Source organism: Theobroma cacao, chromosome 3 (assembly GCF_053813885.1).
Source record: "Theobroma cacao isolate CCN51 chromosome 3, ASM5381388v1, whole genome shotgun sequence".
Taxonomy (NCBI): domain Eukaryota; kingdom Viridiplantae; phylum Streptophyta; class Magnoliopsida; order Malvales; family Malvaceae; genus Theobroma; species Theobroma cacao.
Window position 1 is genome coordinate 3,964,418 of NC_142641.1, and position 18,482 is coordinate 3,982,899.

Consider the following 18,482-nt stretch of genomic DNA (forward strand, 5'->3'; position numbering starts at 1 on the left):
GCCCGTGACAACCGCTACGACGTCTTGATAGGCACTCATTATCCCGAATGCCGATTGAAACCCTGTAAGGCTTAGCATCAGCTTCCGCATCTCCCCGGTGAGTAACAGTTATTAAGTCTCACATTTCAAGAAATCATAAGTCGTTTTCAAATCAAAACAATAAAATATTATTTTTATTTTGACTCACAGGGGCATTTTCATTATTTTTCTTCAAAAAATACCGAAACCCTCCAATAACAGGATGTAAAAGACAAATATGTTCATACATACTTTAAATCAGATAACTGAAGTATAAAATTACTTTTACAGTGACACGTGAGCTCCCAATTGACAAAGAAAGTGTAAGGCTACGAACCCTTACTTTCTAAGATGCAACTCCGAGATTAATTCTTATCTTAATCAACTATCAACAAATTATCCTGGACCTTAAAAATGGATAGGAAGAGGGGTGAGATTATGATTACATAATCTCAGTGAGTAAACAGACACCATCTAAACTATCTAAAGGCGAGTAAAGGGAGACAATTAAAAATAGTTCATTTTAGCAAAATTTTCACAACACGAATATTCATTTCAACCAAATAATCAATATGGCTCGTGAATTTCTCAAAACTTGGCTCCTGCCAAAATCATTCTAGCGGGTACCTTCGTCAAGGTATCCCATTGAGACCGCCAAGGCTGTTAAATGTCTCAAACCTATACACATGTTTTCGCATCTGACACACAGTCGTTCCTTGGCGTTGGTTGAGTCTCACTCTCACACGGTGGTTAACGTGAAGTGCACTCAAAAAGCCCACCTCAGGAGATACCCTACGCGCTTCTACGACCGAGGTGAGAATATAAAGGAGTTTACCGTGCCCCTCTAATAGGCTGGACCATAGAACCCCCCACCACTGCAGTAGCTAATCTTTAATCCACCAATTGATCAAATCTCAATAGCATAGCATGACAATTACATTACTAACCAATTTATCAAGGCAAAACAGACAATTCATATTTTTCAACATAAGTATAAATTCAGCCAATCATGCCAATTTATCACAAGCCATTTAATTCAAATCATAATTTTACAACACAAGTAGGCAGTCTCCAATTACTCTATTTTCAAAACCAGTATTCGATTTTTCAGAAAATTTATAAAATCATTTTATAAAATCACAATTTCTCCTAAAACATAGCAATTTACCATTTAAACCCATTTTTCATAAAATCACACAATTGTATAAAACTACTCTAGATAAATAAGACGATAATAAGTTCACTCACAGTATTAGGAGTAGAAATACTCCTATTTTCAGTTCGCGGGTACAATCCTTTACCCGTATCTAATGGCTCACCACCTAGCCAAAATCCATGACACATATTCCAATTAAATTGTGTCTAACAGTCATAAGCTATTTCAGGCTCAATATATATGCATGATATGAAATGAAAAATGCACGGGTAGCCATCTAGACCCGGTATTGGCCTAAGTCGATTTTTCATCCGAAAAATTGGCCAATGCATCCAATTTCACTCCAACTTGCTCCATTTCTTTTCCAATCCCTCAATTCACCAAGCACAACTAATTAACACACAATTAGGCAAATTTATCTTCACTTTTCTTCTTGAAACTTTCGGCCATTGTGGTGCACTATCACTAAAAATTTTTCCATTCCATTTTCTCACCATAAATCATCATTTCATCAATTTTTTAACCAATTCACTTGATCACAAAATCAATTCATTACTTCTACACTTCACATAGGGTTCGACCATTGAAGGTTCATGGGAAAAATGGATTCTTTTCTTGTTGTTTTGTTTCTAAACATGTTTAACTAACTCTAAACACCAACATAACTCAAAATCAAACAATTTCAATATCTTTCTCTCTCCATACCCATTTTGACCAGCCATGATTTCATCCTGAAAACATGTAATTTAACCATGAAAATTAAGGAAAAATGCATAGGTAAGGTAAATCACTAGCAAAATCAAAGAAATTTTACCTTTGCTTGATCAAATCCTTGAATTCCAACACTTTCTCTTTGCTTTTTCCCACCTAGGGTTTGTTCTTCCTTGGTTTCTCTTCTCTTCTAGTTTGGCTGATCACTATGGGAGAAATGGGCTGATTTTTTTTGCCTTTTTATAAAGAAATAATAATATAATAAAAACATGACACATGGCATTTCCTTATTGGTTCAAAATTTAAATATTTGACTTTTAATTCTTTAATTCTCCACCACACATTTCTCATGTTTATCCATTTTCATGATGAATAAAATGCCTTAGTCTGGACAAATGTCAAGGTGAAAATTTACCGATTTGCCCCCAGAGTGGCAAAATTACCATTTTGCCCCTATACTCCAAATTATACCGAAATTAAAATTTTTCACTTTTAAACTTTAAATCATACTCCAACACTCAAATCATACTCCAATAAGTCAAATGGGGCCAAAAAAATCTTTTCTAAAAATTTCCATTTTGTCCCCAAGTGGCAAATGACCATTTTGCCCCTAGATAGTGAAAATTCCGATTTGACTCCAAATTGATCCTCGAACTCCGAATTACCATTTGAGTCATCCCTGAACTGTGAAACTCTTAATTTCACCTTAAAATTCTTATTTGAACTAGTTCAAGGCTTAATCGACTTAATGCTACCATTAGAGGCAATATCGTCTTTTAACAATTCCTCGAACTTTCTAAATATGTAAACATTCTATTGAGCATGTAAATGAGGTCGTAATTATTTTATAGAACAAGGTTTGACACTCAAAATCGTACAATGCAGAAGCACACACTGCCAAGTGCATGAAATCACACACAGTAGAGGTAAAAACAACTAAAGATTAACAGTTAACCGGGTGCCTAGGGTGATATTCTACACTTCTATATAAAGAAAAAGAATTTTCAAAAAAAAAGGAGCAACCAATCTACGAAAGAAAAACCCTAGAAAACCCTAGAGCCAAAAATCCTAACTTTCTTATTCTGCCAACCGACAAAATACCACAACAAAAAAAATCAAAAAATACCAAAATACTAAAAAACAAAATAAGAAAACTAAGAATATACGTGATTCCTTTTGTCCAGAGTTATTTAGAATCTCAAAATAAGAAAAGAAACACAAAGAACTCCAACAATATACGTGATTCTAGAAAACTAATCTTTAATTTCATGAAAACAGTAGAGATCTCAATTTGTCCAGAGTTATATTGCATATTTTTAAAAATAATTTAGATTAAAGTCATTTTTTTATAATTAACATAAATTAATTTTAAGCCTTTTGAACTTATTTTTAGGGCCTGTTTGGTTTCTTTTTTTTTTTTCCAATTTATCTACCTTTTAAAAACAAAAGTCGGGCCAAACAAGATTTTGAAAAGCTTTTAAATAAATTAGTGTTTTTTTATTTTTTTAAAAAAAAAGCTTCAAGAAAAACTCTAACTTTTCTTTTTTAAAAAACACGTCGATTTTTTAGAAAATTTTTCTTTTAATTTCAAAATATCCTAATCTATTAAAAATAATCCCAACATTACCTTCTCAAAAAATGCCTCTCTCAATTGATCTCCCTCTCCTCTCATTCTCCTTGCAAATCATCCATCTCCAATGAAAATCACAATCTCCCCCTCCTCTACCTCTCTTTGCAAAAACTACTAGAACAAAAATTAAAGCTTATATAAAGTTATTTATTAAATACCCTTTATGGTAATTTTAACCAAAATTAGCGCTTATATACGTTGTTTTGCCAAACAGCTTATCTATTAAAAAAAACTTATAAAAGTAAATTTACCAAACAGTTTTAATTTAATTTTAAAAAGTTATTATTTTTTATAAGAACTTCATAATATCTTTTAAACTAAAAAAGTTAGACCAAACATGTTCTTATTTCAACCTTAGAGCCTATTTGGCTTGACTTTTTTTTTTAGCTTAAAAGCTATTACAAAACTTTTATGAAAAATAATAGCTTGAAAGATAATATATTTTAAAATAAAGTTAAAGTTGTTTGATAAATTTACTTTTTATAAACTCTTTTTTATATATAAGTTGTTTGGCAAAATAACTTATATAAGCTCTAATTTTGGTTAAAATTACTATAAAGGGTATTTAATAAATAACTTTCTATTAATCATAAATTCCTTTGTTCAAAATGGAAAAAAGTTAACTTTATTTTTTATCTATTTAAAACAAAATTTTGGAAATATAAAAAGTACTTTCATATAAAATAAAGTTTATAATTAATAATAAATCATAAAAAAAGAATTTCACAAATAATTCATAAGTAACTCATAAAGCAACAATTTCTATTTTCCATCAATGCAGCAGCTATTTAGTTGCGAACTCTACCCATGTAACTATCATCCAATGCTCTTCTATAAGGATATGAAACCATTTCTTTATCATTACTTCTTTTTTCTTGACTCTCAGGAATATAATTGGGATTACAATCACATCTGTCAAACTCTTTATCTATAACACTACACTGTCTAATGTAGTTATAAAGTGTCATTATTACAACAATAATTTTTTCTTGTTTTATCAACGAAAGTGGCCTTATATCGCATAAAATATGACACCTATTCTTCCAAACTCCAATTGTTTGTTCAATGACATTTCTTAATGAGGAATGTGCATGGTTGAATCTTTCTTCTACACCTTATGGCTGATTGCAACATCTAAAATTAGGAATGTGATATCTTTCACCTTTAGAAGGTGCTAAAGATGCTTTCATGTTAGGGTAACTAGCATCCACTACATAATATTTACCTAAAAAAAAAGTTAAAGGTTTCAGTATTAGTTCATTAAAAAACATTCAAGAGATAAATATATTTAATGGCAAACTTTATATAATAAAAATTTTAAGTTGTACCTTCTTGAGGGTGAAGGAACACGTTTTGCATTTCTTTAAGCACAGTTGAAAAGATATGGGTGTCATGTGCAGTGTCAGGCTAACCAACAACCACAAAAGAGAATAACATGTCAAAATTATACATTAACATGACGTTGTGTGTTGGATATACTTTATGACCAATAAAATAAATTTGATTATTTGTAGGAAGCATAGCAAGAACATGTGATCCATCTATAGGACCCATGCACCCTTGAAAATAAGGTTAATATCTACGATCATTTTTAATTTTGGATGGAACTTTTGTAAATTGAAAATTTGGAGCCTTGACAATTTCATTGGCCAATAAACATAAACTATCCAACACTTCACCGAACTCCTTACATACAGTCTCTCCCGATTTTTCAAATTTGTTTTGGACATTACAATTTATTTTACTGTGTGCACAAGACCAAAGAAACATAATGACCACCTCAAATGCTACCATATCTTTAGATGGATGTAACCATACTTTATTCATCAATGTTTCTATAAGTTGCACTACAACATGTGATTCCATCCTAAACATTCTATAACTTTCACCTGGAGTTTGTAAAGTTTCACATACCTAATTTCATCCATCAGAATAATTGAACATATTTCCTTGTTTCATTAAGTATTTCATGTGATATACAATTGCAATAGTAGCTCCTCTATACATGTTTTGATAAAACTTTGCACATTTTATTCTTTTTACAATTTGTATTGATGTTTTAATTTCATTATAAGACATCTGTTTGATAATATCAAAATACATAAATAAAAATCCAAACATATCAATTAAAAAAACAAATATTATTTCAAACAAATAAAATAGTACAAATAACAAATCAAATAGATATAACATGGATAATGGCAAATTCTTTCAAGCACCAATTTAATTACACATAACAATTAACACAAATACAAAGAGAAAGTAGTTTAAAGTTCAACATCAACCTACAATAGACAAATCAAATCCTAAACTAATTAACCACTCCCACCATAGTTTTTTGATAGATTATGCTCATATTGAATCCAGTTTAGCTTATCACTTAAATCTGGCAAAAAATAAAAATGAGTCTACTTTCTTCCTTCTTAATCAATTGTAATGTAAAATTAAATTCATTCGCACTCAATCTCCCCTCGTTTTATAGAGATTTCATTGCTCGAATGCACTCTGGAATACTATATTATCTTGTGGCTTTCGATGACAGTAAAATTTCAGCACTTTCAACTATGTTATGACGTTTTACTACCTCACACAATCGTTTCAATGTTCTTTGCAAGCTTGTTACTATCCCATTTTTTGCTTTACCCTTTGCCACTTTTTTTCCCATTTCTTTTGGCACCATTCTTTTCCTCTTGATTTGGGTGTTGACCATAAGGCTATCATATTCATCTCAATTGATTTCTTCATCATGAAATTCAACATTGTCTTGTAGCAAAGTTAGATTTGCAGATTTGGCAATATTTTCAATTGGGACACCCATCGCTAATGTCCATGCATTTTGATTGGTGGCTACTGTATCCTCAAATTAAATTCCAATTCATCAACATGTTCCAGCCCACGATATCGAAATTTGGCATATTTTGGATTGGCTTATAGAAACATCAAAGAGAAAGAAACTTTTAAATGACGTGCATATGTAAAATAATTTACAGTAGATGAAACATATAAAATTTAAAATACTTACTTTTGTTTTGGCTTCCCATCGTGTGGCATCAACTTCGATAGTTCCCGTATCATGGTTCCAATCCAAACCTATTTCTTTTCCCTTTAATTGTTTTCATAAAGTCCATTCATTCCTTTAAACTATCCAGTCTATTTTTCAATTGCTTTGGGTATAGTTTTTATTAACACGAGTACTAAACTCCTTTACAACTTTCCATTTTTTAGTTCTGAATGAAATTCCTAGTTTTCCACACTTACAAATCTCATCCATACAAACTTGAAGTATTTTGGTAGTGACCAAATCCTATGTTGCATTATGTTTTGGTTTATTTGAAATATCAAAGTTAGGTGGAGGCATTTCTTAACTAGCCATAAACTGCAAGAAGACATATAAAGTGATAAATCTTATGTCATCACTCAAACAAGAAGACACCCAGATTTATGATGCAATCTCAAACAAAATTTAACTTGAATTATTCATCAACGAAATTGTTATTTGTGTTTTACAACCTTACAGGTGGTTCTACTTCCTCAGTAAACTCCAATAGTGGAAGCTTTGTAAAAATAAAAGTAGTCCCTTTTTTTGGGTGTTATGTTTGTGGTTTGTACTGTTGGTAATGATTATAAGAGATCTTGGAGTTTTGAGATATTTATAACAATGCCATCACATGGGGTTCTTTTTTTTTTTTTTTGGGTTATATTCTCTTTGTTCGAATTGATTGGCTTCTTGTACTAATGTGAGTGTGACAAACTTAGCTTTGGTTCTAGTTTTCTTCCAGTTTTCTTGTTTAAATTGGCCCCTTGTTTTAGCTGTTTAGCTTTAATTAAGATTTTCAAATAACAAGAGAAGAATCTTAGAGAAAGCTGATAATTAGTCCAAGCCATTAAGACCTATGTCATACAATAATCCACTATACAAATTTTAAGTATGAATATGGTGAAATTGATAGATAAACCTTTTGCTATAAGCATTATGGGACATATCAGCAAGGCATCATAAAATATGGCAACAAGATGAAAGCAATTTCATTGTCCTTTCACCGACTAAAATTAGTAAGAATAAATGTCTGTTTGGCCTTGCTTTTTTTAGCTTATCTACTTCTTAAAAGTAGAAGTTCGGCCAAACAAGATTTTGTGAGAAACTCTTAAAAAAAAGTTGGTTTTTTTTTTTAAAGAATAAAATCTAAAAAGAAGGGCTTTAAGAAAAGCTCCAAAAAGGAGCTTTCTCTTCTCTCTTTTTTCTAAAAAAAAACACACTAACTTCTTAATTTTTTTTTTTGAAAAAATCTTCTATTAAAAAAAACCCTATCTCTCTCTCTCCATAGCGATCTCCCTCTTCTTTCCCCTTTTTTGCAAATCATCCTTCTAGAGCTTTTTTTTATTCTTACAAAGATTAAAAGAAAAAAGACCCAAAATTCAAAATTTCATTCAACTATTATTTCTTTTTTTTTCTGTTTTGTTTTTAATTTTTTTCTATTGTTTTTTTTTTGAGGTTTTAGAAATTCTTTTTATTGTTTGATATTTCTCAATCTATTTTTTAATATGACAATTATGTGATGTTTATTTGTTCTTAACTTCTTGCAAGCTGTTGAAAGATTGAAGAAACAAAAGAAAAAATATTAATATAAACATATAATGTAAACATATAATGTTCAAGACTAAAATCTATGATTATGGGTTATGTTGTAAAGTGGGATTTTGGCGTTTGGTGATTCAAATTTCGAAACATGGGCAGTTGCACGTGGTTAAGTTAAGGTGTTAGTGATCATGCTTGGGATTCTAAGGCTAATTGTGAAGTTAGCAACATGATATTGCCTTCAAAACAGGATGTCCAAAAGGGCCCCCAGCATTAGAGCGGGTGTAAAAGCTTCTAGTAGTTTAGGCAATAACCCAAGTTCCAATGATTATGCCTGTTGTTATTTCCCTTTAGCCCTTTGGTTGATTATGAGATTAATGGGCCTTGAGCTTAAAGGTCTAAATTTGCAATAAAAATCATCTTGGCAACTACAATAAGAACCCATTATGTTGATTTAGAAAATGCTGTAAGCTTAAAAAATTAAAGGAACATCAAGTAGAGGTATCTACTCGTTTCATAAACAAATTTGAGGAAAAGTGAATTTTAAAAGAAAGTGATAAAAAGATTGACAAAAACATACCTTAATATATTCTTAATTTGAAATCGATTTGAATATTTTAAAGAATAAGAAAGGGGTTGATCTCACATTATTGTAAAAACGCAAGCTCATTTCCATTGAGATAAAACCAAGGTACAACTACCATCATAACAACTGGAATGCTATTAATACCATGTTTACTAATTGCTAAGGTTGGACTTTGTGCATCAGATCGAAAGCAACATCTGGTGACACAAAGAGAAATTGCATATTAGTAGGATTCTAAAAACATGAAAGTACAAAAACAAAAATACTAGTCCTCCCAAAAATTTCTCTCACTTAATATGTTGACAATCAATTTATATCTCATTTATACATCAGTTAACTCAACCAAAAATTGATGTGTCTCACCTTTGGGTTCATTTAATAATTAAAATGTCGTGTTTAAAGTGTAAATACAAGTGATGTAACAAGCATCAAGAATCCTACAAAAAAGAGGATGTTTTTTTTTTTGACTATCTACAATATTAAGGGCATCAATATGTTGGTGTACATAAATCATTATAACATTAGGTAATCATCATTAATTCAAACCAAGCGAAGATAAGTTGATAGACAAGGCTGTAAAGATAAAAATCCAATGATTTCCACTTAATAAAGTGGTTTAGTGGACATGAACACAAAACTTCAAAGGAAGTTTATTTTATTTTTTACGGGTGGTGTGTAGATGACCTTTAATTGCACCAAGCCCTTTTCCCTGATTGCTTGATCAACATGCAAACTAGAGGAAGGTCTAGATAATATCTTTGAAAGAGAAATTGCTTATGTCAAACACTCTTGATTTACATTAACTTCTATCTCAATTTGAAAGAAAAAATCAAATTGTAAACAAAAAGTTTGAGTTAATTATTAGGGGTGCCATTGTGAGTAATTGAATCCATTTTAAACACTAAGACTCAAAACAATTACCATTTTTCAATTTTAGTCATTACATATGGAGTTTACAACTTTTACCAAATTGTTTAACCAAAACACAAACAATGAGTAAATCGGTTCCATAAATTCCACTTTTTGAGAGTAAGAATTCAATCGGAGTCATGGTGTATAGTAGCATATTGTATTCTAGTGGCCTTCAAAATATGCCAGGAAAACTGGAGTTCTTCCTTCCGAATTCCATTAAAATAAGCATTCTATAATCTCAAAATTTTCATAGAAAACAACAAGGGTCCTAGCTGTATTACCACCATAATAAGTTACTCAAAGGTCTTTCTTTGATGTAAAACTTACCAACAACTCAACAATCTTTAACTAACTAGCAATAGTTGCCACATGGAGTGTTGTTGATAATGCTGGAAACTAGTTAAGTTGTCAGTTGAATATAGCAACATGCCTTGTATGTGAAAGTTAAAAACATGTTGTGTTCAGTTACCTTTATGATGCCTTTACTTGTAATATCTTTATATAACTACCAAGAAACTAGTATGTTGTATATATTTCTAGGATTATGAATGAAGTGTGTGCATTTCTTTTGAATATCAATACTCTATTCATCTCTGCTAAACCCAACCTAAAATAAAGCTTTCTAATGGAAGTCATATTCTATTCTCCAAAATGTAACATGGGATCAGAGTAAAATTAAGCTCTTGAGGGACCTGAAACATACCAACAACTAAAATCACAACTTTACAAAACCGCAAACTGATAGCAACATGTCCATCTCCAACACAACTTCACACCCGTCACCTCCCACATTCAATGGTGAAAACTATACACCCTAGTCAATTAAAATGAAGCCTACTTATGAGCTTATGACCTATGGGACATCGTTGAGACAGGTTCTAAGCCCTTTGCCTTGAAAGAAATGGCAACACTTGCCAAATTCAAACAACATGGGGAGGAAGGTGCTAAACTATATCAAGCTTTGACTTTTCTCCATGCATGTGTCACAAAATCGATGTTTGCAAGAATTATGGCTTGTACCACAGCAAATGAGGCTTGATACAAACTTATAGATGAGTTCTAAGGTTTTGATAGGACAAGGCAACTTCAAATTCTCAATCTTATGAGAGAATTTGAAATTCTTCGAATGTAGGAGTTTGACTCAATGAAAAAGTACATTAAAAAAGTGATGAAAATAGTCAATCAAGTAAGACTTTTAAGAAAAAGGCTACCTCAAAAGAGAGTTGTCGAAAAAGTTTTCATATCTTTACCGAAAGGTTTGAATCCACCATCTCATCACTTGAAGGTTCAAAAGATCTCTTACAATTGACATTCACAAATGCAGTCAATGCTCTCCAAGCATCAGACAATAGGAGAGCCATGCGTATCGACAGTAACATAGATTATGCTATGATTGCCAAGATGAAAGGAAAAAGCTTAGTTGATGCTTACAATAGTAAGGGTTCAAATGAAAACAAAGACAAAGGAAAAAAGAACTCTAAAACAAATAAATCTTGGGGCAAGAAAAATAACCATCAAATGTGTTCCCACTATAAAAAATGTAACCTTGTAGAAGCTAATTGCTGTTTCAAACCTTCAACTAAGTGTCAAATCTGTAATCAACATGGTCATATAGAAAATGTGTGAAAGAATAAGTCTGAAAATTAAGAAAAATCTCCTCAGACATCTAAAAGAGTTGATATTGCTGAAAAAGTACTTATGATGGCTCAGACAGAAACAAAAGTTGTTAAAGCAAATCAATTGATATTGGATAGTGGAGCTTTAAATCACAGGACACCATATGTATAACTCTTTGTGGAACTTGACACTCAACACTGATCGTATGTAAAGATAGGTAATGGGGTTTATTTGCAAGCAACTGGAAAAGGATCTGTGGAGACATGAACCTCTTCTAGTGACAAGTATGCATTTAAAGTACTTATACCTGAAAGTACCTAAAATCTTTTAAGTGTAGGACAAATGGTTGATTATGGTTATTCATTGTTGTTTAAAAATCATTCATGCAAGATATATGATCCAAGAGATAAGTTTTTCATGACAAAACCAATGAAAAGGAAATGCTTTCTAATAGATTTCAATGATGTGCACTTGCTAGCTTCTTAAAATAAGATGAACTTGTCATTTTTATGGCATAAACGCGTTGGGCATTATAATTATTCCTTTTTGATCAAACTAACATATCTGGTTTAGTGGAAAACTTAACCTCACTCACAGAATCCAAGCATGTTTGCAGAACTTGTCAATTTGGAAAACTCATCAAGAAACCATATCCTCATGTAAGTTCAACTCAAACTGTTGGAAAACTTGATCTAGTGCACAGCAATATTGGAGGCCCAATAAGTGAAGTACATCTAAATGGTAGTAAGTTTTTCTTGATCTTTGTTGATGATTTATCACATGCGCTGGATTTGCTTTATGAAAACAAAGTCTGAGGTGTTCGGTCACTTCTTGAATTTCAAAGCAAAAGTTGAAGCAGAAATAGGAAGAAAGGTTAAAGCAATCAAATCTGATAATGGTGAGGAATACACATCTCGAGAGTTAACTCAATTTTTAGAAAAAGAATGAATATTTCATCAACTCACAACTTTTTATTACCCACAGCAAAATGGCGTTAGTGAGAGAAAAAATTGAACAATAATTGAGATGAAAAGATGTCTCTTGCTAGAAAAAAGACTTCCCAAAAGTTTCAAGACTGAGGCTACCAATACAGTTATTTATCTACTGAATCATTTCCCCTTTTAAGCACTCAAAAATACCACTCTTTATGTAGTATGATTTGAGAAAAAAACCATATGTATCACTTCTTAAAGTCTTTGGATGCCTTTGTTACCAACATATATTTGAAGAACATAAGGACAAATTGCAATCCATAGCTATAATGGTAGTGTTTATTGGTTATAGTTAGCACTCAAAGGCATACAGAGTGCATCATGTTGATTCTTGTCGTAACGCGCGGGTCCGGGAACCTGATCGCTAGACGTGATGAAAACACTAAGGAGTCACCACCAATCTTTGTTCTAGGTGTGATTGGCCATCTATTGACTCGATTTTAATCGACGAAGTCTTAAATTAATTTTAAACCCGTCGAGAGAATCTTAAACTGATTTACGTATTTTAAGACAAGGTTCAGGAGTACGGTTACGCCCGGGGAAGGATTAGTACCCCCGTGACCCCCGTTTCATGAACGGTACCATTTGATTTTATATTATCCTATTGTGGCCTTAATCCTTAAATTTATTATGTTTCCTTAATTATTATTCATTTATTTTAGTCACTATTTTATCAAAATATCTTATTGGACTCTAAGGCGTGATGTGGACATGAGATATTATGAAATGCATGGCATGCAATTCAAATAATGTCGGACAAATAACCTTTTATTAAGGACATTCTCCTGAATCCACCCATCTTACTGGTGGGATCCGAGGATATTCTCTCACTTAAAGAATTATCCGTAAAATTCACCTTCGCAAACTTGATGAATAAATCCCATCATCGGGGTTATCGTACGCTTTTTAGAAAAAAGTATTTTCATGAATGTAAACCTATTACGAGCAAAAGCCTTTTTATTAAAGATGTTTTCCGAGCCCTCTCATCGTACTGGTGGGATCCGGGGACATCCTTTCACCTAGGGAATTTTCCTAAAGAAGCTGGCCTTCGCAAGATTTTCGAAAAATTCCATCATGGGGCTTGTACTCGTGAACAAGAATATATATATATGCCATGACATGCATGATGCGATAGAAATATATGCTATGCTTGTGAAGTTCATTATTAGTTTTTTATTTCTAAGTTCTCTTATGTTTTCCTTGTTATTTCTTATGGACTCACTTTTTCTATATCTCCCTTCATCGTTATGCATGTTATAAATTATCTATATTTCTATGTTGTTTAAGTGAACCTTTTTACTATGTAAATAATCTTTCTACTCTAAATTTATAGCGAGATATCTTATTTCATAATTATATATATTTTAATTCCATTTTTTTATTATCTATCTTATTCCCTTTACATAACACTTATTAATTTATTTAAATATATTTTATACCACTAGATAGTTAAATTTTATGTTTTCCACCTATTTATTGTTTTGAATTTTCCATCATTGACCATTTTAGTTGTTTACCTATTTATTTATTGTCATGAGTATTACCATTTTCACAATTTTCATTCTTATCTTTAGACGACTTATTTATATGTCATTTGTTCTCTTATATGTGCCATATTTGTATTTATATTTTATTTGACAAATGTTTTGTAGAGTAATTTTTATTTATTAAAAAATCTTGAAATCTCAAAATCAAGGCCCTCCCATCGTACTGGTGGAGCCCTAATTTGGATTCCGAGCTTAGGAAATATTAGCCAGGGATTGCGACCCCTGGCGTCTCGACTAATCATCCCATCATCGGCATTGAATTAAGTACTCATTTTATTTATATGAATAATCCTTACATTATTTTCGTTCTCTCTCTCTTTCTCTCTATTTTATGTAAATCAATCTCTTTTCAACCACTTTGTCATCTACATATATTTTCCCATTACACTTTTATTTTATTTATTTTTTTACATATTTATATTTATTTTTATCTAATTCACTCATATTTTACTTGTGTTAGTTCACACAATTATGTATTCCCATTTTATTTTTTAACATCTCAACTCTTCCTACATCTTATATATATTTTCTCTTAACCATATTCTTAATCTAACCATATATTTCCTGATGTATATAATTCAATCCAAATGAACCTATTTCTATTACTAAATGCCTTAACATTAGTATCCACCCAAACCTATTTATTATATTATGATTTTTAATTAAATGTTCACTTACTTCCCTATATAAATTTTATTCTTAAACCTATTTGTTTATAACTAAAACAACCCTTTTTTTTTCCTAACTTTATCATCATTTTTTTAATATATTTTATTATTCATCCATTTTATTCGAATCCCTTTGTATTTCTAAGTATTTTACTTTCTATTTACTTCACCTTTTTTTTTCATTATCTTATTCTACTCTATATTTTCTCCCCTAAAATCTGATAATTATCATATGTATTTTATCTTCTAATTTAATTAATAATCTAATAGAACTAACTATCTTCCTACCTAATTTTAAGTCAAACTCAACACCACAAACTAGACCAATATTATAAAAAAAATGAAGAATTTTCCTTGTTGGGAACAGCCACTCCCTCAAGCACCGAAACAGTGTCGTTTTGAAGCCTTTCAAGGCCTGGGTATGAAATTTCTTTTTCATCTTCCACCCCTCATTTCTCTTTCTGCTCTCTTTCACCCAAGACCTCTTTCTCTTCACTCACCCCCACTAGTAGCTTGACACCTTCCCCCTACCTCTCTTTTACTGTCGATCGGATCTTCCCTCTCTTTATCTCTTCGACACCGATCCGGTCTTCCCTCTCTCTATCTCTTTGGTGCTGACCAGGTCTTTTCCTCTCCCTAAAATCAATAGCAACTTCTCCTAAGCTCTATCCTCTCTAACCGGTGACGAATACCCAAGATCTATCCTCTTTACCCTTCTTAACTAGCGGTGCACCCAAGGACTCCCACCTTTCCTATCCGGCGGCACTAGCTAAACTTTCCCTCTCTAACCGGTGGTAACAAAAACCAAACTTTGTCCTCTAACCGGCGGAACCAAAACCAAAACTTTATCTTCTAACCGACGGCACTAAACCTAGGCTTTAACACCCTTTGACCAGCAATGCCTAACCCAAACTTTCCTTTTCTAAAAATCAAAATCTACCTAAAAAAACCCAAACCAAAAACTCTCCAAGAAAAGTTCCTCTGCATCTCTCATTTTTTGTTGTATTTTTTTCTATTTTTCTTTGATTGTGGTGTTTCTTTTTTGGCTATTGTGGTTGATTGGTTGGCTGCTAGAATACTTAAGGGTTTTTTGATCTTTTGGTTCTCTGTAGGTTTTTTTTTTCCTTTTGATTTTTTGTTGCCACCCCCTCCCTTTGTAGCTATTACTGTAGTATTTTATACCCGATTATGATTTCAAGAGTGCCATTTTTCACCCTCTGCCAGACACAAATTTTTCGCGTTTAGCTCAACATATTGTGCCTGGCAAGGTGAGTACAACTCTTTTTTTTGTTCATTTTTTGTTTCTTTTCCTTTTTTTTACTATTATTTTGTCCTCGATAATGTTTAATTAACACAAAACAAATAAATAATACCAGTAATAAAAAAATATAGTGTCTACAGTACCCCTTTTTCTACATTTCGTAATCCGAAATAGTGCAAAAACGTAGACATTGTATTTGACCTAATTTATTAATTCTTTTATCAAAGTTTCACTACTTGAAAAATAATCTCGAAGAAGTTAAACAACCCTTTCTTCGAAGCTCGACAACTTTGAAATTCATTTTGAAACATAAACAACTCCTCATCCGAGGTTTTTTCACTTTAAAATCAATTTGAAAAATAAACAACTCTTCATCCGAGGCTATACCACTTTTAAAATCAGCTTTGAACAATAAACAACTCCTCATCCGAGGCTCTATTATTTTAAAATCAATTTGAAAAATAAATAACTCCTCATCCGAGGCTCTACCACTTTAAAATCAATTTAAAAAATAAATAACTCCTCATCCGAAGCTCTACCACTTTAAAATCAATTTGAAAAATAAACAACTCCTCATCTGAGGCTCTACCACTTTAAAATCAATTAGAAAAATAAACAACTCCTCATCCGAGGCTATACCACTTATGAAATCAACTTTGAACAATAAATAACTCCTCATCCGAGGCTCTACTACTTTAAAATCAATTTGAAAAATAAATAACTCCTCATCCGAGGCTCTATCACTTTCAAATCAATTTGAAAAATAAACAACTCCTCATCGAGGCTTTACCACTTTAAAATCAAGTTGAAAACTAAACAACTCCTCATCCGAGGCTTTCCCACTTTAAAATCAATTTGAAAAATAAACAACTCCTCATTTGAAGCTCTACAACTTCTGATTTTCCTTTTCCTTTTTCAGTTGTTTTAAAATTTCGAGTATGACTATTCAAATATCCTAGTTATTTCCATTATTTTTAATTTTAAGTGTTTTAGAGCCCTCTCTTTGATCATTGGGGAATGAACTGAACATGCTTTCAATTTCTTGTCATCCAAATTCATTGCTCATGGTTGTTTTGTTCCTCCGTTATTTGCATAGTCTACTCATTCTTCACATCTTTTACTGTTCTTCATTCTATTGTTGTTTCACTTCTTTTTTCTCCTTCTTCTTCTTCTCTCTTTCTCTCTTATTTTTATTATTATACATACATTACCAAACTCCATTCCATTCCTCGTCAACTATGATTTTTTTTCAAAATAATGCAAACATTTCCTTAATTTATCATGCTCTTTATTAAATATCATTCCAATTTTATGACAAATGCAATGCACTTATATCTCCTTTCTTGGTAAAATGGAAATGATGACAACATGTTAGGAGAAAAGGCTATTTTTCATTCAAAATGTAAGAGGGTTCCACAACAACCAAGCATAATGAGAAGGAACAATATACATAGGGGCCAAAATCCATTCTAATACAAAATAGGATATAGTTCATTCTTAATGACTGCTCCGATGGACACTGATAGTAGTCTCAAAATTTTATCTCAAAACAAACACAAGCGTCAACTCGCTTGTTTTTATCTGAACATCTCAGATCATGATCTTCACCCCTTCCATGCTAAGTCCCTGTAGACCTTGGAGTATTTGAATCTCCTTCATGTCTAGATAGCCTTTTCGGGTTTTCGCCCTAAACTCATCTCCCAGATTCAAGCCGCCTTTTCAGGTTTTCAACTTGAATTCTTTTCTTTTTCTTTTTTTTCTCTTTTTTTTCTTTTTTTTTTGTTTTTTTAAGCATAATATTTCTTGATAGCATCAGCATTCACTGGGTTAGGAAACTCCCTTCTGTCCATTTCTACTAAAATTAGTGCCCCTCTTGAAAAAACTTTCTTTACCACAAATGGTCCTTCCTAGTTTGGTGTCTATTTCCCGTGAGGATCTGTTGGTTTAGGAGGATTCTTTTCAACACCAACTCTTCTTCTTGAAGCTATCGAGGATGTACCTTTTTTCCATATGCTCTCCTCATCCTCCTTTGATATAACTGCCCATGGCAAAGTGCTGTCAACCTTTTCTCTTCTATGAGATTCAATTGCTCATAACAAGCATAAACCCATTCAGCTTATTCTAACTGCACTTCCTTAAGGACTCTTAGGGAAGGAATTTCTACTTCAATTGGCAAAACTGCTTCCATCCCGTATACCAAAGAGAATGGTGTAGCTCTCGTGGAAGTTTGCACAGCTGTGTGATAAACATGCAAAGCAAAGGGTAACTTTTTGTGCTAATCCTTGTATACATTAGTCATCTTTTCAATTATCTTTTTGATGTTCTTGTTGGCTGCTTCTATAGCTCTGTTCATCTTTGGGCGATAAGGTGCTGAATTGTGATGCTTGATTTTGAATTTGGTACAAACCTCCTTCATCATTAAACCATTGAGATTGCTAGCGTTATCCATAATGATCCTTTTCAAGAGACCATAACGGCATATTATCTCTTTTTCAATGAATTTACATACCACTTTCTAGGTCATATTGGCATAAAATGCTGCCTCTACCCACTTAGTGAAGTAGTCAATTGCCACCAAAATAAACTAATGCCCATTTGATGCTTTCAGGGTTATTAGCCCAATCACATCCATGCCCTGCATTGAAAAAGGCCATGGTGATGTCAAGACATGCAATGAATTTGTAGGAGTGTGGATCTTGTCTGCATATATCTGACACTTGTGACACTTTCGAGCAAAATTTATACAATCTGTTTCCAATGTGAGCCAATAATATCCTGCTCTCATAATTTGTTTTGCCAACATATGCC